Raw genomic sequence first — 14559 nt, forward strand, 5'->3', positions numbered from 1 at the left:
TAAATTCACCTAAATGAATTCTGGCTTGCTGGTTACTCCAAGTTAATTCCGTCTCTGTTTAATTCTGTCTTTGTATGTGTGTTTTCTGGGAAGGGCAGGGAGAAAAAACATAAGTGGATCACAAGGAGGTGGGGGGGAAACCAAGGCACTTTAATATCAAAAGTTCTATAAAAACAAAACCCTGAAGTGTTTAATTTCTTTAAATGGAGGGGAAGATGTTGCCAAGTTTCAAGGGCAATTAAAGCTAATGCAAGATAAGACCGCAAGGATGAAACATAATTATATGCTTTAGAAAGGCTTAGGCTCATTTTAAATGAAGTGGCCTTAGGGAGATTTTTCCTACAGAGTTTGGAAGCAGCCTCCCAAGTCTGGAGCTGGTTGCCAATAGTTACTTTTGAACATGTAAGTGTGACTCGAGGTTCCAGCAAAATGCCCTGCCAGCTCCTGGTGGAAAGGTGCCACCAGACGTTGACAAATCATTAGGCTCTCATTTCACAGTTTTGAGATATATTTTCCCCTAATCTCTTAATAGGGAACCCGTGAAATGCATAATAGATTGCATGCACTGCTAAATTCTCTGTGGGGATGAGACACTCTTCTTCACTGAGGTTCAGAGCCCTGAATGCGCAGCAGCAAGATGCTAGCATAACTGTTCTGTATGCAATTTCTCCATTCAAGGCAGTTACATTTTGCAAAGGTTCAAGATTTCATGAGTTTTGAAATCCGGATTTTTACATCAACTTTAGATATTATAATTTGGGGATTTGGCCTCAGTGTTTAAAACTGATGGCTTTTATTGGTCTATATACAACCCTATGTACAAGGTGTGACCAGGGCTTGCCGATCAGAAGGTTGGCGGTTCGAATCCCCGCGACGGGGTATGCTCCCGTTGCTCAGTCCCAGCTCCTGCCAACCTAGCAGTTCGAAAGCACGTCAAAGTAGATAAATAGGTACTGCTACAGTGGGAAGGTAAACGGCGTTTCCGTGTGCTGCTCTGGTTCGCCAGAAGCGGCTTTATCATGCTGGCCACATGACCTGGAAGCTGTACACCGGCTCCCTCGGCCAATAATGCGAGATGAGCACCGCAACCCCAGAGTTGGTCACGACTGGACCTAATGGTCAGGGGTCCCTTTACCTATACAACCCTATATACAAGGTGTGACCAGAAAGTTCGGTGAATGGTCACAGAAATCAGACAGCAAGAAGTATTCGAACATACAATTGGCAGCAGAAACCCACGAAATGTTCACAATTCTGTACGGGGAAGAAGCTGTAACTCAAAAGACAGTGTATGAGTGGTTTAAGCATTTCCGTGAAAGGTGGCAAACCATCAAAGATGACTCTCGGTCTGGCAGACCGTCGACGAGCAGAACAGCGACAAATGTCAACAGAGTTCATGAGTTATTGATGCAGGATCAGCGTTTGTCCATCTGAATGATGGTGGAAGAATTGCATATTCTGCGTGAAATCGTTACTGAGGTTACCGAGTTGCCCCACCCTCCATATTCTCCCGATCTGGCCCCGCCTGATTTCTTTCTTTTTTCCAAAACTGAAATCTGCACTGAAAGGGCACAGATTTTCCAACATTTCACACATCCAAGCTGCTGTGATGAGGGAACTGAAAGCAGTACGAAAAGAGGACTTTTCCAGAAGTTTCCAACAGTTCTACGAACATTGTCTACAGTGCACTGTGTCAGAGGGGCCTACTTTGAAGGCTTGTAAGGTATGTATGTTCAAATATTTCTCGCTGTCCGATTCTGTGACCGTTCACCAAACTTTCCAGTCACACCTTGTAGATAGATGCCTAATCTCAGTAGGTCCCAGAAAAGTGTGACTATGATTGAAGCTTAAATGAGTTACTGAAGCACAGATGAAATTTATTAGAAGTCTTGCAGCGGATACTGCTACCATGGAGGCTCGTCTATTAGCGAAAATGGGGCACTGCCTCACCAAACTTGGCTTGCTCTTTAACAGGCTCCACCTGCCTGACTGCTTACTACTTATAGTCAGCATGAGATCTTGCGGAAGAGAATGTTGTTGGTGTCCTTCTGTATCGAGAGACTATGGAGTGCTCCTCCACGGATTCTATGCCAAAGAATCACACTGCCATCTATACTAGTAACTCATAACTGCTGCCTCCTGCATTGCTTTCGCTGCATCAGGAGCACAACTGGACAGGCACCAAATGGGCCAGTCGCCATCTCTTAGCCGAACCTACCTCACAGGGCTGTTGTGAGGATGAAATGGGGAAGAGGAGAACCATGTACACCACTTGGAGCTCTTTGGAAGATAAAGGTGGTTAAACCACAGAGCCTAGGGCTTGCCGATCAAAAGGTCGGCGGTTCGAATCGGGTGAGCTCCCATTGCTTGGTCCCTGCTCCTGCCAACTTAGCAGTTTGGAAGCACGAAGTACAAGTAAATAAATAGGTACCGCTCCGGCGGGAAGGTAAATGACGTTTCCATGTGCTGCTCTGGTTCGCCAGAAGCAGCTTGTCATGCTGGCCACATGACCCGAAAGCTGTAGGCCGGCTCCCTCGGCCAATGATGTGAGATGAGCACCCCAACCCCAGAGTCATTCGCAACTGGACCTAACGGTCAGGGGCCCCTTTACCTTTACCTATAGATGTAATAAAAAGTGACTACCGTTAGGCCGTGTGCTTTGTGTGTATGTTACCCAATATATATATATTGATATAGCATGAATTAGCCCCATATTGTGCCAATCTAGACATGACTTCAGCACCCTTCCGTGAAATGACTCAAAATAGCCTCTTTGTTCACAAAGGGGGGAAGGATCCGCAACAAATGGCAGAATATTATGTAACGACCTCCTGGTGAATCCCTGTCTCTGTTTTTAGAGCTATGAAAACAAACCCGGAGACGGGACTCATTCCAGTCTCTGTTGGAACCTGACAGGTGCCATTAGCAATAAGGTCAACTGCGATAAAAGCTACACTTTCAATACACTTGAAATAAAAAGGCAGCTCAAAATATTGCCCAAACGGAACGGCCTGCGGGGACGTTCAGCTCTGCATTTTGAGCAAACTATGAAAGAACTCCATAAAAGGACAGGTCTTGGTGAGTGAAGGCTTGCTGTTAACTGACCACAAGAAGAGCCTTTTGGATCAGGCCAAATGGCCTATCTAGTTTAGCATCCTTTTGTCACAGTTGTTGAAGTAAGAATAGCAAAAACGCAGCTAGTAAGCTCAAACCATATATATGACTGACACTCTTCTTTGGAAATTAAACCAATGTACATCCTTTAATGTTCAAAATCTTTGCTTGCAGAAACATGGGAGGTGAAGGAGAGACTCCATTTTATGTGAAGCAAGATGATGGCTGTGTTTTAGGATCCACTGTGAACACTGCTAAGTTGAATCGAGTGCTGGAGTGCTTCTTCTCTGCTTGGAAGAAAGAGCAAAGCTGCAGGAGAAAGTAAATGTTGACATCTCTCATAGGAGCTGGAAGGCATGGCCTAACTGAGATGCATTTTTGCTGCTGGTTTCAATTCATGCTGCTCTGATTATTAGGATACCACCTAAACTACATAAGATGCAGATAAATATTGGATCATATTATGTATAGTAAAGACTGATAAACAGGAATGATTCTTTAGCAGTTCAGTTAGACAATCGTCTGTTGAATTTGCAAGTCTTTCGGGATGAGATGTGCTAGACACACACAGAGAGATTGTCTACAAAGATAAATATAAATAAATATGAAATAAATGCTTTACTTTATTATTTCAATTTGTACACCACTTCCCCATATATATGTACCCAAAGCAGCGCACAAGAGCAAAAATACATATTGATACATCATTACAATAACAGACTAATGCTAATTCATTTCAAAGCATAATACAGTGGTACCTCAGTTTACTAACTTAATCCGTTCTGGAAGTCTGTTCTTAAACCAAAACCGTTCTTAAACCAAGGCGTGCTTTCCCTAATGAGGCCTCCTGCCACCGGTGCCCTTCCACCATTTGGATTCCGTTCTTAGATTGAGATAAAGTTATCAAACCAAGACACTATTTCCGGTTTTGCAGAGTTTGTAAACCAAATCGTTCTTAATTAAACCAAGGTACCACTGTATGACCGGGACCCAGGTGGCACTGTGGTTAAACCACAGAGCCTAGGGCTTGCTGATCAGAAGGTTGGCAGTTCGAATCCCTGTGACGGGGTGAGCTCCCGTTGCTTGGTCCCAGCTCCTGCCAACCTAGCAGTTCAAAAGCACGTCAAAATGCAAGTAGATAAATAGGAACCGCTACAGCGGGAAGGTAAACGGCGTTTCCGTACGCTGCTCTGGTTTGCCAGAAGCGGCTTTGTCATGCTGGCCACATGACCTGGAAGCTGTACGCCGGCTCCCTCGGCCAATAATGCGAGATGAGCGCGCAACCCCAGAGTCGGTCACGACTGGACCTAATGGTCAGGGGTCCCTTTACCTTTACCTTACCACTGTATGACAATCCAAGTAGACATTATAGGATTTTTCATTAATTATAAAATGAACTATCAATCATTAAAACACATGGTGGAGGGGGGGAACTAAGTTTGCTGGCTGTGTTATTCTTACTGCTAATTGCTTCTCTTTTATAAAAATGTTAAGATGAATTTGAAAAGCAGTAGTGTGCAAGTATACTCGTGATGAGAGGCAGGCACCGCTGGCCTGAGTAGCTGCCTCTGTACTAACCCCTAGTGGGTTCCTGCAAACACACTGACTTGTAGCAAAGGAACAGTTGATTTATTGGCAAAGATAAACAGGGAAACTTGAAGCCACTTGAGGGTAGGAGCACAAAAGAATTGGGTTAAAAGTGCAACAGCGCAAGCTTCTGTATTTACCAGTTCCACAGTAGGCCTCCACAGATTCAGCACTATTTATTTAAGGAATTTTGTAAGCCGCTTAATACTGTGTGTATGTTTGTGCATGTGTACATAAAACAGTTAAATGATTATCAGTAAAATACAGAGAATAGCAACAGAATTTAAAAACAAGCAGCCATTACTTAATGGATAGACTACTTCAGTGTGCTGTGCATGGGGCTGCCTTTGAAGAGAGTTTGGAAACTACTGTCTAGTGCTGCAAGGAGCAACTAGATTGTTAACTGGAACAAGATGACATAAACATATAGAACCTGTTCTTGCCCAACTTCACTGGTTGCCAAATTGTTTCTGGTAGGGTTGCCATATTTCAAAAAGTGAAAACCAGGACATCCTGGAAGTTGTTGAGCTGTCAGTTCTGCCTTTGAAATCCCAGTAATATGGCAACCCTATTTCTGGGCTCAATTCAAAGTGCTGGTTTTGATATTTAAAGAACACAAGAAGACTAGTCTCCTGTTCTCACAGAAGTCAACCACATGTCCAAGGGAACACAGCATCACAATCCCCTTCCTGCATTTTCTAGAACTAGCAATTGCAATGGAGTCACAGCTCCTATTTAAGGCTCAGCCTGAGGACTGAAGTGCTGCTGGAGCAACATCTGAGCTCTGCTCTTACCAAGGCTCCAGCCTGAGTCTTGCCTGGAGCTGTCCAAGGTACTATTTCAGCCTTTTCTGACCTCAGTACTCCTGAGGCCTTTGCTCAAAACAGAAGAGAGGGGCATTGATCTACCTCATATATGCTAATTTATATGCATAGACACAAAGGGACCCAGGTGGCACTGTGGTTAAACCACTGAGCCTAGGGCTTGCTGATCAGAAGGTCGGCGGTTCGAATCCCTGTGACGGGGTGAGCTCCCATTGCTTGGTCCCAGCTCCTGCCAACCTAGCAGTTCGAAAGCACGTCAAAATGCAAGTAGATAAATAGGAACTGCTACAGCGGGAAGGTAAACGGCGTTTCCATGTGCTGCTCTGGTTTGCCAGAAGCGGCTTTGTCATGCTGGCCACATGACCTGGAAGCTATACGCCGGCTCCCTCGGCCAATAATGCGAGATGAGCGCGCAACCCCAGAGTCGGTCACGACTGGACCTAATGGTCAGGGGTCCCTTTACCTTTTACCTTTATGCATAGACACAAAAAAGATTGATAATTTATACAGCATTGCGATCCATCTCACCATAGTGGGGAAGATTGTGACCAGGAGGCCACTGGGTAACTGCTCAGTCTGGTGCCCAGGTACTAACTGTTGATGGGGCAATTTCAAAAGGCTCCTTCTGCTGTCCCTTCTGATGGTTCATTGTCGTTAGACCAAACTTGGACTGGAGAGCCATTCAAGCAAACGGCAGCAGTGAGGAACCTCCACCCCTCAGCTTAATCATTCACACCAGGCCTCCCAACTTAGCCTGTGAGGCCATTTTGACCAAGCCACGCCCACATTTCAGGAATGGGGCAGGTAAAGATGCAGCTGGCCTGAAAGCAGAGTTTGCAGATTGTGCCAATCAGCCAACACCACCTTCAGAGCATTGCAAGCACCAGCATGGGCAAAGGAAAGCAGGTCACCTGGCATCACTGTGATGTCAGGTGATTGACAGGTGCAGGGCCCCAGGTGCATGGAGGTGAGGATGTGGCCCATCAGCAGAATCCAGTTTCCTACCCTGACCCACGGCCACCTTAGCCCCTTAACAGCATTTTAGCCACTGCCAGGGCATGTAGATAATACTAGCCTAGAAAGATACTGGAAATGATTCAGTGCATTTTTTAAAATGTTTTCTGATAGAGCAGACAGGGCCCATCTCTAAGGAAGCATGCTCAAGCAGAGCTGTGGCTGTGTTAGCAATTGTACCCACTCCAGTTTGCTAGGCAACTCAAGATCTCCCTTTGCCACCCCTACAGATTTTGCACCCCTAAAAAGGTAAAGGACCCCCATACAGTTAAGTCCAATCAAAGGCAACTGTGGGGTTGCGGCGCTCATCTCGCTTCAGGCTGAGGGAGCCGGCGTTTGTCCCCAGACAGCTTTCTGGGTCGTATGGCCAGCATGATGAAACCGCTTCTGACACGACGGAACACCGTGACGGAAGCCAGAGTACACGGAAACTCCATTTACCTTCCTGCTTATTCATCTACTTGCACTGGCGTGCTTTCGAACTGCTAGGTTGGCAGGAGCTGGGACAGAGCAAGGGGAACTCACCCCGTCGTGGGGATTCGAACCACCGACCTTCTGATCGGCAAGCCCAAGAGGCTCAGTGGTTTAGACCACATCTCCCCTATCACGGGTGTGTCAGCAGGGCATCCCTGGAGGTAGGACATGTTCATCATAGCTAGTAGGCTTTTATAGTGTTGTCCTCCATGGCTTTGTCTAATCGTCTTCCAAAGCCATCCAAGTTGGTGGCCATTGCTGCCTCCCATGGGAGCGAGTTCCATAGTTTAACTATATCCGGTGTGGAGGTGTGAGCAACAATCCATATCTATCCTGTCGTTTCTTATGAAATACTGCATTTTGATGCATTTCCGCCTCATGCATTTCCATCTCAATTGAGAAAAAGAACGACCCGGCTGCATTTTTAAGCTGACAATGTGTTCACAGTCCCAGAATCTTCAATGACTTCATCAACCCGGTACAATCAGCATAGAGTTTTAGAGCTGCTATGATGACAGGAAAGAGCAAAGTCTTGGCAAGGTCACCCCACTTCTTTGAAGCCAACACCTCCGGTAAATATTTGAGGTGGATAACCGGGAGCCAAGGGAACAATGGAAACATTATAGTTAAGAAATTGTAGAAGTTACAAGGTTGTGATTTATGTGCTGTGGAGTAAATAAATATTCCGTTCTTATTAATGCTAATGGGAGTTAAGTGGCTAATTCTCTGCACATTCTGCTGAGGATTTACCTCCCTGCCTTTTATAGAAGGAAATAATTTATAGCCTCCTTATGTCAGAGTCTAAGAAAGGCAAAGAGCTCAGAACAAGACTATTTACTGCATTTGAAAACACACACACGAGACCATTTTAAAAATATAATAAAAAGAACTGTTCCCTGGAAGGAAGGAAATTTTAGATGAGCACCAAATTGAATTAATCTTCCTGAAATTCAGATTTATATCCTGCCAGGCTATCAGGTTGTGATGGTTTTTATATGCAAGGTAAACATTAGGTATGTAGCCAGAGCCAGAAGGGGCTGGCGGGGCCATTGGACATGGTAGAACCTCACCTTTCATTTTACAGCAGGTGGAGAGAAGCTTTGGCCTTCCAAATGTTGCTGAAATTCTTTCAGCACCAGGCCATTGGCCATGTGTGCTGAGGCTGCTGGGAGTTGTAGTTCAGCAACATCTGGAGGGTTAAAGGTTCCCCATCCATGCATTTTAGGCATTCATTCAGCCCAGAACCCAAAGTTTAAGTCTTCCCATCTCTCTCTTTTTTAAAAAACATTCAAGAAAGTGGGCAGTTCTTAAGTTTGGAGAACTCTGTAGCACAGTTATCTGCTTCACTTCAACATAGAAAAATAGGGGTGGTTGGCTTTTGCTGCCCCCCCCCACAAGGGACTGAGTCTGGTAAGTCCATGATGATCGGTCAGAGATGAATGGATGGAGGCAGGCAAGGCAGAACTATATATTTTTTGCAACAGAGTTCCCTCCCCTCCTAGCAAGGAGGCAAGAGAGACCCAGAACCAAGAGGAAACATCTCTTTTTAAGGGTTTCAATTTTGGCGTGGAGAAGGACACCCCCCTCTACAAACGGTCAGAAATTACATCACACATAAGGTGGGGTTACTGTGGCTCAGGCAGGCCAAGGTGTGATATTCCTGAGAATTTAGCGAGTTTTACATAGTTCCTGATACATTTTAGAAATAACATTAGCATTGGGTAAGACAATCAGGATGGCCGTAAGACATCCCTCAATGTAGAGCATCTGGGCAAACAATGACAATTAATACAAAGGAGATTCATAGATATAGGAGGGGAATCCCTTCAGGAACTTCTCCTGATTGCTATCTGCCTATGTGTTCTCAGGCAAGGGGGATTAAGGAGGCAGAGGAAATATTGAGAGTCTCTAGGAGAACCAAGATGGCTTTTGGATTACTCTCCCGTACTATTTTAGACATGTGGTTTATATACTTGTGTATGTGTGTTTACCTTGTGCAATTATCAACATTTATTCTATATTTGAGACCTTATAATTCCTATAACAACTTCATTTAGCAGGGACACTTTTTAATTTTATTTTCCAGCACCTTTACAAATCTGTTTTCTATGCCATTTAACCTGTTTTACTCCAATTTTTTTCTTGTCTGCTTTCTGAGTTCTAGTTACGTCAAATTTTGCTGTTTTTATTGCTGTTGAATTTTTGACTTGTTTTATTTTGTGTTTGAAAGCAGACCTGACAGCTTTTTTGTTAGAGAGGGGCCTGTAAATGCTGGAAGTAAAATGGAAGAAATTAAATATCGTGAAAACCAGAAAGGAAATAATGATGTGCGATATCAAACACAGCCACCCACACACCCAAAGACTCCGAGGGTGGGGGGAAAGGAGCAGGCAGGCTCTCTCTCACTTTAAGTGCATTTTGTTGCAGTCTATTGCAATATGAATATTCCCCAAGGTGTGCAGTAAAGAAAACTAAAACGGATTGTGCTTCTATAGTTTCCTTATTATTGCATTACTATCCCTCTTACCAACCTTGCTAGCCCTAAGCCGATCTCTTGAAGTAGCTAACATTATAATAAAGAGAAAATAAAATTGTGTCTAGGAAGTTCTTTTTAACAATTTAAAGGGATAAACTTCAGAGGCGACTCTCACTCACTCGTGTAGCTCTCAGCCTTCTCAGAAATGTTCTTTAAACCCAAGTCATGCAGCCTGATCCTAGGTAGGTGGGTTTATTTGCAACGGTGTGTACTCAGGGTTGCAGCTCTAGCCGTTTTCTTTAAAGGCACAGAAACCCCTTTCAAAGCTGAAGCTTGCAGTCGTAGAAACGATGTGTTCACTCAATACAAGCTCCGGTCCCTGATGTGTTCTGTTTTCCATTGGTGTGCAAAAATAATAATGTTTTCTTTTTTAAGGGGGGGGGGAGAAGGAAGAAAAAGAAAAGGCCTGCGTTGCCTATTTGAGAAGTTATTTACTGTCTAGTAAACCCATTTTTATAGCCACCCCGCATTTCACTTTCAAACACTGTGAGTGACACACATGCTGTATATCAGTCATTATCTGATATTGGAAGCTTTCGCCTCAGTTCCCTTTTGGAAGCTGCCAAAGAATTCAGCATGACAGAGCTTGGAAGTTTATGGCTTCTCCCTGCCACCCTCACCCCCCAAAAAAATCTCCTTTCCCCAGCCTGTGCTAATACTGAAGAGGAGAGGGGAAATGTACTTAAACATCCTTACTCAAACTGATAGGCTCCTGGCCATTAAAGGAACAGATCCCGCCGCAGCCTTATTCCATGCACATGGAACCTGGTTTTGAACAGGAGGCCAACTTCTGAAGATCTTCACACTTCCCTCATGAGATCCCTGCAGGAAAAAAATACAAGCAAATCTACACAGAGAATAACCAAAAAAAGAGAAACGAAGAGAAGAGAAAAAGAGAAAGAAGAATACAAGATCCTCTCTCACAAGTGTATCTTAACTTTTGTCCCATACAGAAAAGATGTGGCCTCCCAGCCTCTCATATTGGGAGGTCTCCCCTTCCCTGTCTCTTACACAGGGTCCTTCAAACTTTCCATCCCCTTCATCTGTATGCAATTCTTACCCAAATACAGTAAGAAAGAATATAGGAGCAGGTGGCATAGGGACCCAGGAAGCTTACCTTATACTGTCAGGCCATGAGTATATCTAGCCCTAAACCCTCTAAATCCTTTGGCCTGGCGAGACAGGCGTTGCCAAGGTGATGGGGTGTGTGTTTGAGGAGACAAGAAAATAGAGTTTTTGAGCAAGGGGCTCTAGGAAGAAGAAGGCAGAAGAAAGATTGGGGTCCATTTGGGGCAGGCTGGCTGCAAGGTGTCTGGGAGAGATGCCTTGGACCCCAGGGCTGCCCTGCTGTGGGGGACAAGCCCCTCTTGAAATGACCGTGCTGTAAGATCTGGAATCCCTCCATGCAGACTGATGGTGTAAGTACACCTATGAACCATATTTCTTAAGAAATATAGCATGTTTCTAAATGCTACGACAGTCTCCGTCGCGTCTCAATTCTCCAAAGGACCACAGACCCTAGGCTCTTGCCACCGCTTGGCAGAGAGAGAGAGAGGGAGGGAGCCACCCAGGTTCTGTAACAGTCTTGTCTACACTGACTGGCAGTGACTGTCCAGGGCTTCAAGCAGGGATCTCTCCCAGCTGTACCTGGAGATTCCGGGGATTGAACCTGCAAGGCAAATCATCACCATCAACAATAGCAGGCGGACACAAGAAGAGCCTTACTGAGTAAGGTCAAAGGTCCATTACTCCAGCATCCTGTTCTCATTGTGGTCAATTGGTAGAGCATGAGACTCTTAATCTCAGGGTCGTGGGTTCAAGCCCCACATTGGGCAAAAGTTTCCTGCATTGTAGGGGGTGGAGTAGATGACCCTTATGGTCCCTTCCAATTCTATGCATCAGAAGCCTATGGGAAGCCTGCTAGGAACCTGAGTACAACAGAATCCTCCCGGACTTACTTCTGAGCAAACATGCATGAAATTGCAATGTATGAGGACGATGCTACATGCAGTTGCTTGGGAGTAAACCCCATTGCACTGGTTGGGAATTACTCCTGAGTAAGCATGCATAGGACTAGACCACCAATGCACATGGCAAAATACGTCTGCCCCATCATGAGTTGCACATCCAGACACAACCCTTCCCTAGAAACATCTCTGGACACACCTTAAATGTCATGCCATTGTAGCCCATGCCCAAGAGGACATAAACAAATATTGGTGAAGCACATGAGCATCTTATTGAGATGGTGGACAGCTGAAGAAAGAAATCACTTAGCTGTCAAAGAGATCGTCAGCTGCCCTGGTTTGTTTTTCCTGGCCTCCTGTGAATAGGATCACGCCTGCACAGATCACTTCTCCTTGGAGAGAATACCTTCAATTTTAAAGTCATTTAGCTGCACTGATAACTTTTATTCTTTGCACCAAGGCAGCTAGCCAAGGAAAATGTTTGTGTTGTTTTAAAAACTGAGAAAGTATATCACTGTGGGAAACTTAAAACGTACAGATTACTTTGGTAAGCAAATCTGGGGGGAAGAAAGTTGTGATAATGCTCCGTGTTATTTTACTCACCCGCCCACACCCAGCATAATGCTTTGTACATGTAAAAGCACTTTAAAACCTCTTTCTTTGTGCATCAAAGCAGTGATATTAACTGGCTCTGCACTGCATTTTGCCGGTGACAGATATTATGAAGCTAAGCATCAACTGTTATCTATGTTCCTGGCAGGGTGGGGAGTGTTTGAAGTGCAGGGTAAGGATTAAGAAAATATTGTCCTGTGCCTCTATGGTTAAATGTTACTGCCAAAATACCGTGAGGAAGAATCCAAACTCTGGAGAGGAAACTGGCTGGTTGGCTGCTGTTGGAAGGAGAATGCTGGACTAGATAGATCTTTTCTCTGATCCCCAAAAGCAGTTAATATGTTCTTACATTAAAACCAGAATTGAATAGGACACAGGCTTTGGCTGGAAGGGGGAACTTTTTTTCCAGAGTGTTGAAAGCAGTTTGAAAGAAGAACCATGACATGTGGTGTTCTGCATATTTCATCCCATTTTTGTGGTGCTGAACTGCTTTAGCATGATTTTACATGTTTTCAAAAACACACACAATGTCTCTTTGAAACCATTGGCTGCGTTTGGATATCGCAACAAGCATCCTTCTCTGAACTGGTGCCTTCCAACTGCTGTGGACTACAACTCCCATGGCCTCTGACCATTGAGCATGCTGGCTGGGGCAGATGGGAATTGTAGTCCAAGATATCTGGAAGATGTGACAGACACCCTCACTGAAGATGGCTGATGTTATAGGTGCAAAACAATTTTTTAAAAAAATCCTTCCAGTAGCAGCTTAGAGACCAACTAAGTTTGTCATAGGTATGAACTTTCGTATGACAAACTTAGTTGGTCTCTAAGGTGCTACTGGAAGGATTTTTTTTATTTTGTTTTGACTACGTCAGACCAACACAGCTACCTACCTGTAACTAGTTATAGGTGGGTTAATAGATAAATCCTGCCCTGCTATTCACACAGGAAAGGTCTGGAGCTAACTATTTGTGGACGCTTGTATAAGGAGGCACTTTTGGAACAAAAATTGCTTATGGTGCCAAAATGTCATGGGCATCAAACCACAAAATTGTAGAGTCCCCCTCCTCACCGGGGAAGAACGGATGAAGAAAGATCTACATCAGAAACAAGGGTGCGGGGAGACCAGCAGTGCCTCTTATTTGCTAAGAGACTACTGTAGAGGCAGCATTGGGGAAACCCTGCAGAAGAGATGGCAGATTTGGCGGCAGCAACAGGCAATGCATTTCTTGGAGGCGAAATCTGCTGCCCCTGTGGATTCTGTTGCCGCCTGAGGCGGTTGCCTCACCTTGCCTCATGGGTGCAACAGCTCCACACTGATGGGACTTGGTGGTCGAGTATTGCCCAAATTCTTTTGACATGTGCCACCTTGAAGGGTCCCAGCTTGTCCCAGGAACCTCAAGATCATTGGATAGAAACGTTTTTGTAATGGCAATTGCCCTTGGAATGTTTTTATCTGTAACTTCTTTTAGAAGTTTTCCATGGCAATTGTTTTTTGTTGGTTTTGTTTTGTTTTTTGGAAGTTTAAAAATCTGCTTTTCTTAGTTTTGAAATTGAACAGTAATCCTGCAATTAATAACAACAACAACAACAACAACAACAACAACAAAAATTTTTTATTTATACCCCATCCTTCCCGGTTCAGAAACCCGGGTTCAGGGCGGCTAACAACAAATTTAAAACACTTAATTGTAATATAACATAAAAGCAGCATGAAATGCAGTATAAAAGCATGAATAACAATAAAATTCAAAAATCAAAAATCAATTTGGGGAAAATCCATCCAATAAAAATTAGATAGTCACCAGGGCTAGCTGGCTAAATTAGTCCTACTTGGGCAAGCAAGGAGGCCAGGGGAAAATTAGCTGTGGGATCCCAGAGTGGGTAATCTTCATAAAAAGGGGAGGGGGGAGGGAAGAGAAGGGGAATAAAAGATCAGGCTAAATATAAATTGAAGGCCAGGTGGAATAGCTCTGTCTTAAAGACCCTGCGGAAGGAGGTTAAATCCTGTAGGCCCTAGTCTCAGGGGACAGAGCATTCCACCAGGTCGGAGCCATCACTGAAAAGACCCTGGCCCTGGTGGAGGATAGTCTGACTTCCTTAGAGCCTGAGACCTCTAAAGTATGGTTATTCATGGACCTTAAGGTCCTCTGTGGGGCATACCAGGAGAGGCGGTCCCATAAATACGAGGGCCCTATGAGCATTTAACTTGTGTGCGTTCAGCTCTACGTGCATGGCAAAAAAATTAAACAGAATTGAAAAAGGACAGAAAGGGGAGGGGGAGATTTTGAGTTTTGACAATCACACCCGCCATTGAACCCATTGTGTTTTGGCTATAGGCAATTTTGGCTTTAGGCCTGATCCCCGGAACATATTTCCTGTGTAAATTGTGGGGTTTTTTCCCCCCCTCTCTCTCATATGCAAAAACAAC

Source organism: Zootoca vivipara, chromosome 7, assembly GCF_963506605.1.
Source record: "Zootoca vivipara chromosome 7, rZooViv1.1, whole genome shotgun sequence".
Lineage (NCBI taxonomy): Eukaryota > Metazoa > Chordata > Lepidosauria > Squamata > Lacertidae > Zootoca > Zootoca vivipara.